Source organism: Panthera onca, chromosome B1 (genome assembly GCF_046562875.1).
Source record: "Panthera onca isolate mPanOnc1 chromosome B1, mPanOnc1 haplotype 2, whole genome shotgun sequence".
Lineage (NCBI taxonomy): Eukaryota > Metazoa > Chordata > Mammalia > Carnivora > Felidae > Panthera > Panthera onca.
In genome coordinates this window covers 78395655-78412298 of record NC_138342.1, presented here as the reverse complement: position 1 = coordinate 78412298, position 16644 = coordinate 78395655, and positions in this window count along the sequence as shown.

Sequence of the window (16644 nt, the reverse complement as noted above, 5' to 3'; positions counted from 1 at the left end):
GACTGAGTTGCTAAGGAATCCCTGTCTTTTCTCTTGGACAAAAGCTATAGTTGACAGAAGAGTTAGATTTGTAGCGATAAGAGAAAATAAAGATACTAAAAGAAATGCCTCTAGAATTGATTTGCTTAAAAAAAAGATAAAAGATAAAGAAGCTGGTGAAAGAGGACTTGCCTTGACTAACCTTGTTCAATGTGGTAACAACAGGGGTGGTCACATTCTTGGTTAGCCATTAAGTATTTTGGAAGGCTAAAAATGAGCAAAAGCAAACACAACCAAAAGTCAAAAGGATAAATTTACTTTCTTGTGTGTGTGTGCATGCACGCACACACACACACACACACACACACACACACACACACGTCAATGAGTCTCAATCAATTAAATACACCCAACATGTAGATCCAATACATAAAGGTTAAGTGTTTGTTCTATAAAAGAGTAAAGCTATAAAGTAAAACTTTCTGGAATACCCAGAAAATTAATGATAAAAACAAAAGGACACTTCCAAGGGTCTAATAATAGCCCTTACTTTGGAAACCCAACTGAGTATTGTATCTTAATGTATTAGCTAAGTATAGTAATGCAAAGTATATGATTCTTCTCCCAATTTCACCCATTAAGCGTTCTGCCCTCTGTATGTTCTGTGGGTGGGTTTTCTTTATAGGGAACCAGAAATGAAAGTTTTAATCCTTATTTCCACCTAACATGTGGGCAGAAACCGTATCTTACTTATATTTTTATCTCTAGAGTCTAACACAGTGCCCGACACAATGATTTTTCCTTTAATGAGTTGTAACTTTCTCCATACAATATTTCTCTCAGCCCAAATAATTATTCAACAGATATATTTTACTAACCAGTTCTTTATAAAAAATTAAATATCTTTGTCAAGAGTCTTTCTTATTAAAGAGATCCTTTACAGTCTCCATGCAGACCTGTGGAGAATAAGTACATAGCTCAATTTTGGCAGTTCACATGTGTAAGAGGAGGAAGTCTGGTGTGCTTATTCAGCCAAAGCAATAATGATCTTCTGAAAAAAGAAAAAGAAAAAAGAAAAAAACCCCACAGGAATATTTGAAAAAAGGAAAATTGCAAACATCAACATTAATATACACTGATGATGCAAAAGCACTTTATTATCTCTCTATTGCCACTTATTCTTATTTTTCCTATAAGGAGATATAGTATCTGGAGTTAATCTACATGCCTGAATTCTAGATCAGCCATTTTCTAGTTGGTGACTCTGGATAAGTTATTTACTCTTTCTGTGCTTTGATTCTCTCATATGCAAAATAGAGACTATAATAATAGTACCAAGTTCTGGGGGTCATTGGGAAGATCAAATGAGAAAATACATTTGAAATATTAAGAAGATTGCCTGACAGGTAGTAGACAGTCAATAAATGTTGGTACTGTTATTGTTCTTGAAATGATGAGGTTTAGATAAACTCTCCAGTGTGTTATTCATTAAGATCAAATGCCAAAGGAAAATTCTGAGCAAATTTGCACTTTACCATTAATGCAAATTATTTTTTCAAGGACACGGAGAATATAACTTCAGAGTAATGCATCAAATTAAGTTTTCCCAGAGAGAACAGACTGCCCCACCATGCTCTGGACACAACTGCCTCGTAGAGACTATGATTCTTTCCTTCCTTTTAACTTTTCACATATTCCTTGCCTCCTCTTTAAACTACAAACACCTGGGAGACAAGAATGGCTCTGATTTGATTCACCTCTGAATTCCAGAGCCTGTTTCCTTACCTGGCACTTTAAATGCTCACTAGATGTTTATTGAGTGGATGATTACTCATCATCACTTAAAAAAAATTTTTTTTAATGTTTATTGACTTTTGAGAGACTGAGAGAGACAGGGCACAAGCAGGGGTGGGGCAGAGAGAGAGGGAGACACAGAATCCGAAGCAGGGTCCAGGCTCCGAGCTATCAGCACAGAACCTGACATGGGGCTCGAACTCACGAGCCATGAGATAATGACCTGAGCCAAAGTTGGACGCTCAACCGACTGAGCTGCCCAGGGACCCCACTCACCATCACTTTTTATTCTGTCTCTCTTTGGACTGTACTCCTGACCACCAGAGGCACAGAACCAAATACCAACTGGATGTGTGCACTTGGATGTCCCATGATCACCTCAAGTGATGCTCCTACTATGCTCCTCATTTTGCATTTTTGTCTTGGTGTCATGCAACAGACAAGTGTGGCATGTGTTTTCATAATATCACTGTTTCATTCCTGTCTCTGGAATTTACTTTCTTCTTTTCATTGCACATTTCCTCTTGTCCCTTTGCACCCTGCCTGTAGTCTTCACAGCCCTCTCTCCCCACTCATGCCTCTAGACATTCTCCTGTCAGAGCACTCTTTCTAAAATGCAAATCTAATCACAACACTTCTTTGCATAAAATCTTCCAATGTCATCCCAAAAAGTTTGCCTAAAATTTTAACTCTTTAGTGTGACGCTTACTCTTTTCTCCTATCTGTCCAGCCTCCTCTGTGCCACACTCCAGCTCACTCAGATGTCTGGGTGAGCTGCAGTCTCTGAATAGGTTCTAACCTCCCAGATCTGGGATTTTTATTTATTTATTTTTAATTCTTTTAATGTTTATTTATTTTTGAGAGAGTGAGAGACAGAGTGTGAGTGGAGGAGGGGCAGAGAGAGAGGGAGACACAGAATGAAAGCAGGCTCCAAGCCCTGGACTGTCTGCAGAGCCTGACGCGGGGCTCGAACGCACCAACCGTTAGATCATGCCCTGAGCCCAAGTTAGACGTTTAACCAACTAAGCCACCCAGGCGCCCCAAGATCTGGGATTTTTAAATATGCTTGGAACATTCTTCCCTTCATTTTACCTTGTCAGTTCTAAAGTTGTGTGTCATCTCCTTTTGGAAACGTTTCTACTCTCTCCATTTGGAACCCATTTTCCATTTGTGTGCCCTTCCACGCGTTCCCGGTTTTTAGCTGTGTTTATTCCCTGCACCCACTGTTAGACTATGAATTCTTGAGGGCGGTGTAGCAAGAGCACTAAATGGGGAGTCAGAAGAGGGAGCCTCTTTCCTCAGCCTTGCTGCCGGGTCTCAGTCTCACCATACAGGTCTCAGTCTCATCATGCATACTGGACTTCAGGGTTTTTTTTTTTCTCTTTTGTTTATTACCGTGCTCACTGAGATTATCTTTACATGGAAGCTTAATGATTCCGTAGGGACTGCTTTAAAAATATACCTGTAACATATTTTATTCTATTGCTTTTCTGCAAAAGCTGATTTCCATATGACAAAGTCACTTTAGCAATTCTTACTGACTGCTAGTCACAATTGACCAAGAGACCGAGACCCAGACTCTTGGATCACAGCAATGGAATCAGGAACATTCTTCTGCCCCCTGGCATATACTTTTCACTGACTAAAATAAGAATCATAAAAGCCAAAACAAAACAAAGCAAAGCCAGTCAAAAGTCTTATAATATATGAGAGTAGGGTGCAAAGGCACAGAGCCAAGAGATGAAATTTCTCAGGATATGCTTGTGTTATACTTTAGAGATTAAGAGCAACACATTCAAAGACAGACTGCCTGGGTTGAAATCCTAACCCTTTCAATTCTTTGCTCTGTGAATGTGGGTGAGTTCACTTTCTTAGTTCTAAAATAGGGCTAATAATAATAATACCCCTAATGGTGTTGTGAGGATTAAATTAATTCATTCATATGAAATGCTTATAAAATGCTTAATGCATGTAAGTTATGTAAGATATGAGTATCATTCTGAGGAAGTAAAGAGCAATAACAATCAGACCATAAATGTGACCACTGTATTTCAAAACAAAACGCCAAACAGGATGTTCTGAAGAATTACTCTTTTGAATCAGAGATCATTATTTGGTAACTGACTGACATATTAACTAGAATCATCATCAATGGTGGTATTCTGCACAGTGTGCCACTAATTATATGCCATAAGCTACATTGGAGAAGAACATGAGATATTTTGGAAAAGAAAAAGAAAAGAAGAAAAAAGAATGAAAGAAAAACCTTTAAGATAAGCATCACTGACCAAGAATTGAAACGTTACTTTTGCAGCAAGCCCTTTGAATTTAGTAGGATAGTAATCACTTTATGTATGATCAGAATTAAACACACATTTGAATAAATGTGTGTTAATTCCAATGAGCTGGAATTACAGTAAATTGTTCACAATTTACAGAAAATTGTTCAGATAAAAACAAAAGCAAACGAAAATTTTCAGTGATATATGCCCAGACTTACTGCAGAACAGCTTCTCTTCTATCATGAAAAGATCTTGGAAAACTATGTCCGGAGTCTATGTCAAATATAAACCCGGGTCAGTTTTACATTAAAAACACACAGTCTTTTTGCTTAAGGATCCTACTTGAGATATTTGATGATAACCTCCTGGGTCATAGGACCATCAACGATGTAATGAGCATTGATCTCAATGGACTAGAATTGAACATCATTCGAGCTATGTACATACCTTGGCCTGAAAATGTGGACAATGAACCAATAACCCGTTTTCCATACAAATATGTTCGGCAAGGTTTTGACATGACATAAAACAGTCCAACATATTTCAATTAAAAGCAGTCACATGGTATCCCTGGAGGAATGATTGCTTGGCAAACAGAAATACAAGTGAACAATACATTGAACACATATGCTGGAAAAGCAATAGGCATTTTCTTGGAACTAGGGATCTAAGTTTAATTCAAAACTGTGCTCAATTTGGACAGCATGTTTGTCTGTCTGTTTGTTTGTTTAAATGAATCAGTAAGGACATGAGCTATGTTTTGTGTATCCAATATAAATGTTATCCTTCAAAACCAAGCCAAATAAACTCAGAAAGATTTTGGCAGGAACCTAAGAACCACTGGTATGGTAGTCACTCAAGACTTTAAACCAAATAACATATAATGAAAGGTCAAGCTCAATCTGAAGAATATTTTCAAGTTTGGTTTTATTCAGGACAAACTGTTTTTTTTTTAATATTTTTTATTGGAGCAGAGTTAAGATGGAGTAGTAGGGGGACCCTGGGCTTGCCTTGTCCCTCAAACACAGCTAGATTAACATCAAATCATTAAAAAAATATATTTATTTATTTTGAGATCAAGAGAGACTGGGAGAGAGTACAAGCAGAGGAGGCGGTAGAGGGAGAGAGAGAGAATGTCAGGCAGGCTCTGTGCTGCCAGTGCAGAGCCTGGCTTGGGGCTCAATCTCATGAACCCATGAGATCATGACCTGAAGAAAAATCAAAAGTCAGATGCTTAACTGACTGAGCCACTCAGACAACCCAATACCTAGGAAATGGATCTGAGGATTAAGAGAACAATCTGCAAATTAGAAGCAGAATATGTGGCAGGTACAAGGTGCAGAGATGTGAACTGGGAGAGAAAAAAGCATCAGTGTTGTGGACGGGTGGGAGCCCTTTTTGCAGAGAGAGAGAGAGAAAGAGAGGGGGGGAGAGAGCAGAGTGTCAGGTTCTCGTAAGAAAACACTCTCCCAATACCACTGACTGGGGAATCGGGAAGAACTGACTCTCCCAAGTTTTTGCAAACAATGGAGCTCAAATTCTAAGATTTTAGAAGTTCACACTATTCAGGGGAGTCAAGCTGGGCAGGCAGCGGTGCTCCTGGGGAGAAGGAAGGCAGAGGCATAAGAGAAGACAACGGACAGTGTGGTGTAGGGATCCCCTGGGTTTCACTGGGAGAGAATGTTCCCCTTCCTGGAGTACACTTGAAAGAGGGTATATTGCCTCTCCAAGGACAAAAGATCTGGTGGGCGCTATTGAGCAGCTGTTCAACAGCAGGGGACAGATGTGTGCACAGAGGGCAGATAACCTCATTGCTGCTTTTCGTTGTGATTCACCATAAACTCCAAGCACCTGTTGCGATGCGACTGCTTTTTACGTACAAACCAGCATCAGACACAGCATGAAAAGGCTCTCCTCCTCAGAAGAGCAGGTATGCACCAGGGCAGGTCCTTTAAGATTTGGAGTTTTGAATCCCACCTGGATGCCAGAGATAAAACACAGAAGACCTATGGTGCCAGGTGTGCCAATGACCCACGCACAGACAGGATGAGGGCGGGGATCTAAGGGAAGACTGGAACACAAGAGGGTATCCTGAACAGTAGTGGGTGTGAGCACCCCTCTCTGAGATGGAAAGAGAGTGAGTGGGGTGACGCCATTCCCCTCCAACCCCTGCACCAGCACAGCTGGACTTCAGTGAGTAACACAGTGTCCCCAGTGGAGGCTGGAGCCACTTACACCAAATTTTGCCTCCCTGCTCGCTGCAGGGACATTTTTATCAGGGCAGGTCTGACTGTGAGCCTGCACAGTGGACTTCTCCCCTAGAGGATCAACACAGGCCCCCACATGCACCAAGCCTACTGACATAGAATGCTCCAGAGCATCAGCATCAGTTCTGGTGGAAATAGAACCATAGGAGGCTTCTTCTTCTTCTTCTTCTTCTTCTTCTTCTTCTTCTTCTTCTTTTTCTCTTTGGAATCAAGCTTATAGTTTTTTTGTTTGTTTGTTGTTTGTTTCTTCTTTTCTTTTTCCTCTTTTTTTTTTTTAAGCAGACTTTCTTTCTTTCTTTCTTTTCCTTTGAAATGAGGCTTATAGGTTTTTTTTGTTTTTCCTTTTCTTTTTTTCTTATTTTGGATCAAGCTCTTTTTTTTTTATCAAGCTTATTTTAATAAGCAAATAAAACACACCTAATTAAAGGTCCAAACACTCCCCACTGCAAGCAAGGAGGAACTCTACAGAAGACTGACCTGTGCAAAAGAGCAGCCAAAACACAACAGCAGAGTGCACAGAGCATCCAGCATAAACATTCCCTGAAGTGCCAGGCCCTGGACAGTGTATGACCCTTCCTTAATAAAGCGTTACCCTCAGGAGCAGGAAACATAACAAAATTTCATAACACACAACAGACAGAAACCTAGACAAAAATGACAAGATAGAGGAATTCTCCCCAAAAGAAAGATCAAGAAGAAATCACAGCCAGGAATTTACTCAAAACAGATATAAACAATATATCTGAATAAGAATTTAGAACAACAGTCATAAGAATACTAGCCGAGGTTGAATGAAGCATAGAAGACACAAGAGAAATCTTTGCTGTAGAGATGAGAGACCTAAAAACAGGTCAAGCTGAAGTGAAAAATGCTATAACTGAGATGCAAAACTGACTGGATATAGTCACACCAAAGGTGGAAGAAGTAGAATAGAGAATATGTGATATAGAAGATAAGATTATGGAAAATAATAGAGCTGAAAAGAAGAGGGAAAGAAAACTATTAAGTCACAAATATAGACAAAGGAAACTCAGCAATTCCATAAAGTGCAATAATATCCATATTGTAGGAATTCCAGAAGGAGAAAAGTGAGGGGAAAGGGGCAGGAGATCTATTTGAACAAATTATACCTGAGAACTTCCCTAAGCTGGGGAAGAAAACAGGCATTCCAAGTCCAAGAGACACAGAGAACTCCCCTCAAAATCCACAAAAACAGGTCAACACCAAGACATATCATAGTGAAACTTAAAAAATACAAAGATAAAAACAGATTCTGGAAGCAACTAGGGACAAAAGGTCCTTAACCTACAAGGGTAGACACATAAATTTAGCAGCAGACTTGTCCACAGAAACTTGTCAGGCCAAAAGGGAGTGGCATGATATATTCAATATGCTAAATGGGAAAAATATGCAGCCAAGAATACTCTATCCAACAAGGCTGTCATTCAGAATAGAAGAAAAGATAAAGAGTTCCTAGACAAAAAAAAAACCCAAAAAAACAAAAAAACAAAAAAACAAAAAAAAAACAACAACAAACTAAAGGATTTCAAGAACATTATAGCAGCTCTTAAATAATATTAAATGGGGCCCTCTGAGTGGAAAAGAGAGACCAAAACCATCAAAGACTAGAAAAGAATAGAAACAACCTACCGCAACTATACAGGTAATACAATGGCACTAAACTGATATCTATCAATAATTACTCTGAATGTAAATGGACTAAATAATCCAATCAAAGGACATAGGGTGGGCTGCCTGGGTGGCTTAGTTGGTTAAACGTCTGACTCTTGATTTTGGCACAGGTCATGATCTCATGGTTCATGGAATCAAGCCCTGCATCACGTTCCAGGCTGACAGTGAGGAGCCTGTTTGAGATTCTCTCACTGTATCCCTCTATCCTCTCTCTCTTTCTGACCCTCCCCAGCTCTCTCTCTCTCAAAACACATAAATAAACATTTTTTAAAAAAGACATAGGGTTTCAGAATGGATAAAAAAACAAAACTCATTGATATACTGCCTATGAGAGATTTATCATAGACCCAAAGTCACCTCTAGATTGAAAGTGAGAGGATGGAGAACAATTTGTCATGGTAATGCACATTGAAAGAAAGCTGGAGTAGCCATATTTATATCAGACAAACTAGATTTTATTTTATTTTATTTTTAAAAAATATTTATTTATTTTTGGGAGAGCACAAGTGGGGAAAGGGCAGCGAGAGGGGGACAGAGAATCTGAAGCAGGCTCTACACTGACAAGCTGACAGCAGCAAGCCTGATATGTGGCTTGAACTCATGAACTGCAAGATCATGACCTGAGCCAAAGTTGTACACTCAACTGACTGAGTCACACAGATGCCCCCAGACAAATCAGATTTTTAAAAAGATGAAGAAGGGTACTGTATCATAATAAAGGAGTCTATCCAACAAGAAGTTCTAACCATTGTAAATATTTATGCCCCCAACTTGGAACACCCAAATATATAAAACAATTAATAACAAACATAAAAAAACTCATTAACAATAATACAATAATAGTTGGGGACTTCAACACCCCACTTACAGCAATGGACAGATCATCTAAGAGGAAGATCAATAAGGAAACAATGGCTTTGAATGAGACACTGGACCAAAATATAGCAGATTTATTCAGAGCATTTCATCTTAAAGCAGTAGAATACACATTCTTTTTGAGTGCACGTGGAACATTCTTCAGAATAAATCACACATTGGGTCACATATCAGCCTCAACCAACACAAAAAGATCAATATCATACCATGCATTATTTTCAGACCACAATACTATGAAACTTGAAGTTAAGCACAAGAAAAAGTTTGGAAAGACCACAAATACATGGAGGTTAAAGAACATCCTACTAAAGAATGAATGGATTAACCAGGAAATTAAAGAAGAAAGAAAAAAATGCATGGAAACAAATGAAAATGAAGTCATGACAGTCCAACACCTTTGCAATGCAGCAAAGGTGGTCATATAGAAGGGAAGGATATAGCAATACAGACCTACCTCAAAAAAGCAAGATAAGTCTCAAATACACAACCTAATGTTACACCTAAAGGAGCTGGAAGAAGAACAACAAATAAAGCCTAAGACCAGCAGAAGAAGGGAAATAATGAAAATCAGAGCAGAAATAAGTGATATGGAAATCAAAAAACAGTAGAACAGATTAACAAAACTAGGAGCTGGTTCTCTGAAAGAATTAACACAATTGATAAACCCCTAGTGAGACTTATCAAAAAGGAAACAGAAAAGACCCAAGTAAATAAAGTCATGAATGAAAGAGAAGAGATTACAACCAACATCATAGAAATACAAACAATTATTAGAGAATATTACGAGAAATTATATGCCAACAAATTGGGCAATCTGGAAGAAATGGACAAATTCCTAGAAACATATAAACTACCAAAACTGAAACAGGAAGAAATAGAAAATTTGAACAGATCAATAACCAGCAAAGAAATTGAATTAGTAATCAAAAATCTCCCAACAAGCAAATATTCAATGCCAGATGGTTTCCCAGAGGAATTCTACCAGACATTTAAAGAAGAGTTAATATCTATTCTTCTCAAACTTTTCAAAAAAAAAAAAAAATAGAAATGGAAAGAAAACTTCCAAACTCATTCCATGAAGCCAGCATTACCTTGATTCCAAAACCAGACATAGACCCCACTAAAAAGGAGAATTGCAGGCTGATATCTTTGATGAACATGGATACAAGTATTGTCAACAAGAAACTAGCAAACTGGATCCAACAGTACATTAAAAGAATTATTCATCATGATCAAGTGGGATTTATTCCTGGACTGCAGAGGTGGTTCAATATCTGCAAATCAATCAATGTGATACACTACACTAATAAAAGAAAGAATAAGAACCATATGCTCTTCTCAATAGATGCAGAAAAAGCATTTGACAAAACACAGCATCCTTTCTTGATAAAACACACACACACACACACACACACACACACACACACACACATACACACACACAAGAAAGTAGGATAGAAGGAACATACCTCAACATCATAAAGGCCATATATGAATCACCCACAGGTAATATTATTCTCAATGTGGAAAAACTGAGAGCTTTTCTCCTAAGGTCAGGAAGATGATAGGATGTCCACCCTTACCACTGTTATTCAACATAGTACTGGAAATCTTCACCTCAGCAATCAAACAACAACAACAACAACAACAACAACAAGTAAAAGGCATCTAAATCGACAAGGAAGAAGAACTTTCACTCTTCAGAGACACCATGGTACTCTATGTAGAAAATCCAAAAGACTCCACCAAAAAATTGCTAGAACTGATACCTGAAATCAGCAGAATTGCAAGATATAAAATCAATGTATAGAAAATGGCTTCATTTCTATACACCAAAAATGAAGCAGCAGAAAGAGAAATGAAGGAATCAATCCCATCATTGCACCAAAAGCCATAAGATACCTAGGAATAAACCTCACCAAAGAGGTAAAATATCTGTAGTCTGAAAACTGTAGAACACTTATGAAAAAAACTGAAGAAGACACAAAGAAATGGAAAAGGATTCCGGGCTCATGGATCGTAAGAACAAATATTGTTAAAATGTCTATACCACCCAAAGCAATCTACACATTCAATGCAATCCTTATCAAAAAAACCATGTACATTTTTCACTGAGCTAGAAAAAGCAATCCTAAAATTTTTATGGAACCAGAAAAGACCCCAAATAGCCAAAGTAATGTTGAAAAAGAAAAGCAAAGTGGAAGACAATTCCACTTTCAAGATTCCAGACTTCAAGCTGTATTACAAAGCTGCAATCATCAAGACACAAAAACCAGACACATAGATCTATAGAACAAAATAGGGGACCCAGAAATGGACCCACAACTATATGGTCAACTAATCTTCAATAAAGCAGGAAAGAATATCCAATGGCAAAAGACAGTCTTTTCAACAAATGCTATTGGGAAAACTGGACATTGACATAAAAAGAATGAACCTGGACCACTTTCTTACACCACACACAAAAATAAATTTGAATTGGATGAAAGACCTAAATGTGAGACAGGAAACCATCAAAATCCTATACATGAACACAGGCAGCAACCTCTTTGACCTCGGCCATAGCAACTTCTTACTAGACACATCTATAGTGACCAGAGAAACAAAAGTAAAAATGAACTATTGGGACCTCATCAAGATGAAAACTTTCTGCACAGTGAAGGAAACAATCAACAAAACTAAAAGGCAACTATGGAATGGGAGAAGATATTTGCAAATGACATATTGGATAAAAAGGTTAGTATCCAAAATCTATAAAGAACTTATCAAAATCAACACCCAAAAAATAAATAACCCAGATAAGAGATGCGCAGAAGACATGAACAGCCATTTCTCCAAAGACGCACAAACGGCTAACAGGCACATTAAAAAATGGTCATATCACTCATCATCAGGGAAATACAAATCGAAACCACAATGAGATACTACCTCACACCTGACAAAATGGCTAAAATTAACAACTCAGGAAACAACAGATGATGGAGAGGATGCAGAGAAAGGGGGACCCTTTTACACTGTTGGTGGGAATGCAAACTGGAACAGCCACTCTGGAGAACAGTATGGAAGTTCTTTAAACAGGTAAAAATAGAACGATCCTACAATGCGGCAACTTCACTACTAGGTATTTATCCAAAGGATACAAAAATACAGATTCAAAGGAGCACATGCATTATCAACAATAGCCAAATGTTTATAGGAGTATTATCAACAATAGCCAAATTATGGAAATAGCCCAAATGTCCCAATGACTGATGAATGGATAAAGAAGAAATGGTATATATATATAATGGAATATTACTCAGTGATCAAAAAGAACGAAATCTTGCCATTTACAATGGCATGGATGGAGCTAGAGTGCATTATGCTAAGCGAAATAGGTCAGTCAGAGAAAGAGAAATGCCATATGATTTCACTCATATGTGGAATTTAAGAAACAAAAAAGATGAAAATAGGGGAAGGGGAGGAAAAATAAAATAAGATAAAAACAGAGAGGAAGGCAAACTATAAGAGACTCTTAACTATAGAGAATAAACTGAGGGTTGCTGGAGGGTAGGTGGGCTGGGGATGAGCTAAATGGGTGATGGGTATTAAGGAAGCACTTGTGATGAGCATTGGGTGTTGTATGTAAGTGATGAATAACTAAATTCTACTCCTGAAACTAATAAAAATATAATAATATTTTATTGAGGTAAAATGTATGTAATTAAAAATACTCCATTTTAGCCATTTTAAAGTATACAGTTCAGTGGTATAAGTACATTCACCTTGTGCAGCCATCATTACCATTTCCAGAAATTTCTCATATCAATAGATGACTAGTTTTATACAAGTTTTATCCAATCTGTTATTTGCATACATACAGGTTTGGCTTTTTAAAACATTGGTTCCCTAAAAATGTTTTTTAAAGAAACTTTTGGTTACTTCACAGTTCCTTAAAAGAATGTGTATTTGAGTTTATCCAGTGAGTTCAATTTGTTAAAATGCATGCTTTGCTATTTCTGTTTTTTAATTCTCTGCTTGGGAGCACTAGAAAATAACCCTACGGGGCAAAAAATTACCTTGGATTATATTTCCATCCCAGGTAAAGTAGTGTGAAAATTCAATAATAGTGATGGCATTTACACACGTGAATGATCAGTATTCCACTTAGGAAATAATTTTTGGATCTACTATCATGGTGGTTCTAATTTTTTAAGGTACATCTAGGTAATTGAATAAAAGAAAACACCAATAGCTTGATGCCAAGATTTCAGTCTCCATCTCTCTAACCAACCTGGAAAACTGTACTTTTCATTTCAAGATGACAGCTGGCCTCCAAATATTATGTATATAATAGAATTAATAGAGCTAATAATTTATGATTTCTTGTGTTTAGAGGAATGCTTTGTGCTTTGAGTTTAGTTGGAAACAGGTATTGTAATCTCACTGCTTAGGCTGTAGAGTTGATTCTGAATTGAATTAGGGGCTGGTTAACAAAGATTGAGAATCTTTGGATGACATGAATTATAACATCTACAGAGCTCAAGAACATTGAAAAAATGACATTCCAGGTCATTACTACTTCCCAGGGACTCGGCTGTGTAACCCTTGAGGGAAAGGATCTTTGTTAATCATGTTCATCCTTACACCACTGATTTCTGGAATAGTGCCGGGCATAGAGAAGGCACTCAAAAAATATTTTTAGAATGAAAGTATAACCCCTATCCTTCTACACACACACACACACACACACACACACACACACACCCTTGTTTCTACCAGTAACAATGTACAAATAAGATCATGTTAACATTAATTACTCAAATTTAACAGGCTCTAGGCCTTATCTGCCCGACTGATGGTTATTAGACTTCCTTTCTCCAAATCTTCTACAGTGTTTTGTAGATACCCCCCAAATGTGTCTCAGTTGTGTGAAGGAACAAGTCTGCTCCTATTCTGCTGACCTAGCTTTCTTGTGCTGCTGCCTCTGGCCCAAACCAACTTGAGGGAGCATCTCCTCATTCTCATTGCTGTGGCTAAAGCAGTGGAAGAACATGAGCATGATGCTACCCTGGACAAGAGTGCCTGTCCTGATGGTCCTATGATTGAAAAATCTTGAGTCTAGCACATTGCATAGTGTATATTTCAGTTTTCTGGGCACTGGAGCCATGTTGCATCCCACAAAGAAATAGGGAGAATCCTTCCTTCATCCCAATTCAGTATTATACTTTGACACTAGGAATCCAGACAGGAATCCAGAGTGCACTCACAAGGCTGTTTATGAAAACAGTCCTGTTCGCTGCTTCCCACAGTCCCATAGATCTGGATCTGGGCAAAGCAAGGAGAATAAAGAACCAGATTGTATTCTCCATCTTCCCAGGTGTCTACTGTCATTCACTGATAGATTGATACAAAAACATTCTCCTCCCAAGCTTCTGAAATCATTCAGATCAATATCTCAGATGACGGCCAGGCTCAGTGACCCAACAGCCTACAGTCAGACTCTGAATCCTAGCTTGGGTTCAGCTAAGATGTCCCAGCACAGTTGTAGAGCCACTTATTTTCATTAAATGAATTAGAATAATCATTTATAGAAAAGTTAACAATTCAGATTGACTCCACACAATTCATATATCTGCCTCTGTGTTGGGGAAAGTGGAGCAAGGGGAATTTCTGGAACCAGAAATTCATGGAATGAAGGGCACTTGGGTGGCTCAGTCAGTTAAGCGTCTGACTCCTGGTTTCAGCTCAGGTCATGATCTCATGCTTCATGAGTTCGAGCCCTGTATTGGGCTCTGCGCTAGCAGCATGAATCCTGCTTGGACTTCTCTTTCTATATGTCTCTCTGCCTCTCTCTCTCTCTCTCTCTCAAAATAAATAAGTTAAAAAAAAAAAAGAAGTCCATGGAATGGGAAAAGGGAGTACTGGATAGACGAGAAATAGCAAAGCCCATTACCTTCTTCAATTAAAATTATTTTTATTATAAACTAAAAAAGCATTGCTTTCACGTCTAACAGGCCTGATATCAGATAATCACTGAAACTATGCCCGGGAAATTTCTTTTCTCAAAGATCTGACACTAAAAATTTGGAATTGCTAAGAGAACAATAAAATACAGCACTGTGCATAATGGGAAGTATCTCAGACGTTGTCTGGAGCTTTCAGAGGCAGCAGGAAAGAATGATCCAAATCCTTGTGTCATCAGAAAGTAAAATTCATTACCCAGCTATGTTGGGCATCTGTTATTTGCTACCCAGCATCATCTTCTCCTTTCTGGGAATGGCCTGAAACTGTACCCAAGCATGGTTTTCCAGCCAAGCGGTTGGAGAAGGATTGATCCATAGCAGTCAAGTGAGCCTTTATTGATTTTCCCCTGATCATCATATGCTGCCATTCTAGCCTCAGTGATTGGTTCAGAGATGAGCACATAACCCAGTCAGCAAGAAAGTGCTGTGGGCCCTAGACACTGGCCCTTGCTGCCCCTAATGGAAGAGTTGGTCCTGCAGTCATCCAGCAAGTTCTAGAAAGTGTTTGCTAGGCTTCTGGGAAACAAAAGCCTCAATTCTGCTGAATTTGGTGGCAAAAGACCTTTTGGCTTATACCTGCCCAGATATTTTCACCCAGAAGGGGAATCTGGGAACAGCTGGGAGCCTAAGAATGGAGCTAACTTAGAGGAAGCAGAGCTGGGGATAGATTTGATATCACTCAGCACCGGGTCAAGTAGCCTCTGAAGCAGAACTACTGGCAGACCCATATAATTCTTTTTCTCCCATAAGCCTGTGTAATTTGAGGTTTCTGTATAAATCATACTCCCTGAAGCCAAACTGCCTAATCAACACCTTAAAAGCCAAGTGAACAAATACTTCGCTTATGCTGTTACCATAGGCCCCGGTAGATTCATATAGAGACGTGGTGTTATGGAAGAGTCTCCATAATGCTGTTCAGCCTTTACAATTTCATTGGTTTTTCCTCCACCTAGTTCTCTTATTTCTCCAATCCATACTGGCCAGAGTGATTTTTCACACACACAAAAATGTACACTTGTCAGCTCCTTACTCAGAATCCTTCAGAGATTCCTCCTGCCGTGGGGAATAAACTCCCTAGCATTTCTGTCAGGTGGGTTAGGCCCTCTCAGACAGGTGTCTCTCCACCACCATCCCTCCTCTCCACCCTGCCAGGCTCCTGTGTTTTCCATATTAAAGTCTTCACTCAAACCTTCCCTTTGCCTGGAATACTTTTCTTTTTCCCCTTCTCATCTTGGTTCAGTAAAGGGTTATCAACTTGGATTCTGTCTAAATTCTTAAAGACAGAATCTAAAGGGATCTCTTAGTTGCTCTTGAAAACCACTGATGGGTATGTGCTTGTCCTTAAATATACCACCAACGCTTAATTCTATGTATACTTCTATGTACATACCTAAGAAACATTGGCAGAGCATGATACTAGCACCTGGGAGAGTTCTCAAGGAGAAAGGGATACATGCAGTCTTTACAGGGGTCTTTATTTTCTTTCCATCAAGCCATGTGAGACCTTTTGTGGTTTGGCCTCTGTCCTACTTCAAGCTCGTGTACTGATGATCATCTCTAGGACTCTAGCTCTGATAGAGATTAACTTAATACAAAAGTGTTTTTCTTAGGAAAGACTTCCTTCTGTCCCTAGCAGCCCATCACCTTTCTCTCTGTTATCCTTTATCTTTTAACTGCTGCTACAATAGTAGACAAGATTAGAGAAATAACTATCAAATTTGAGACTGGGGCAGGTCATATGATTCTCAA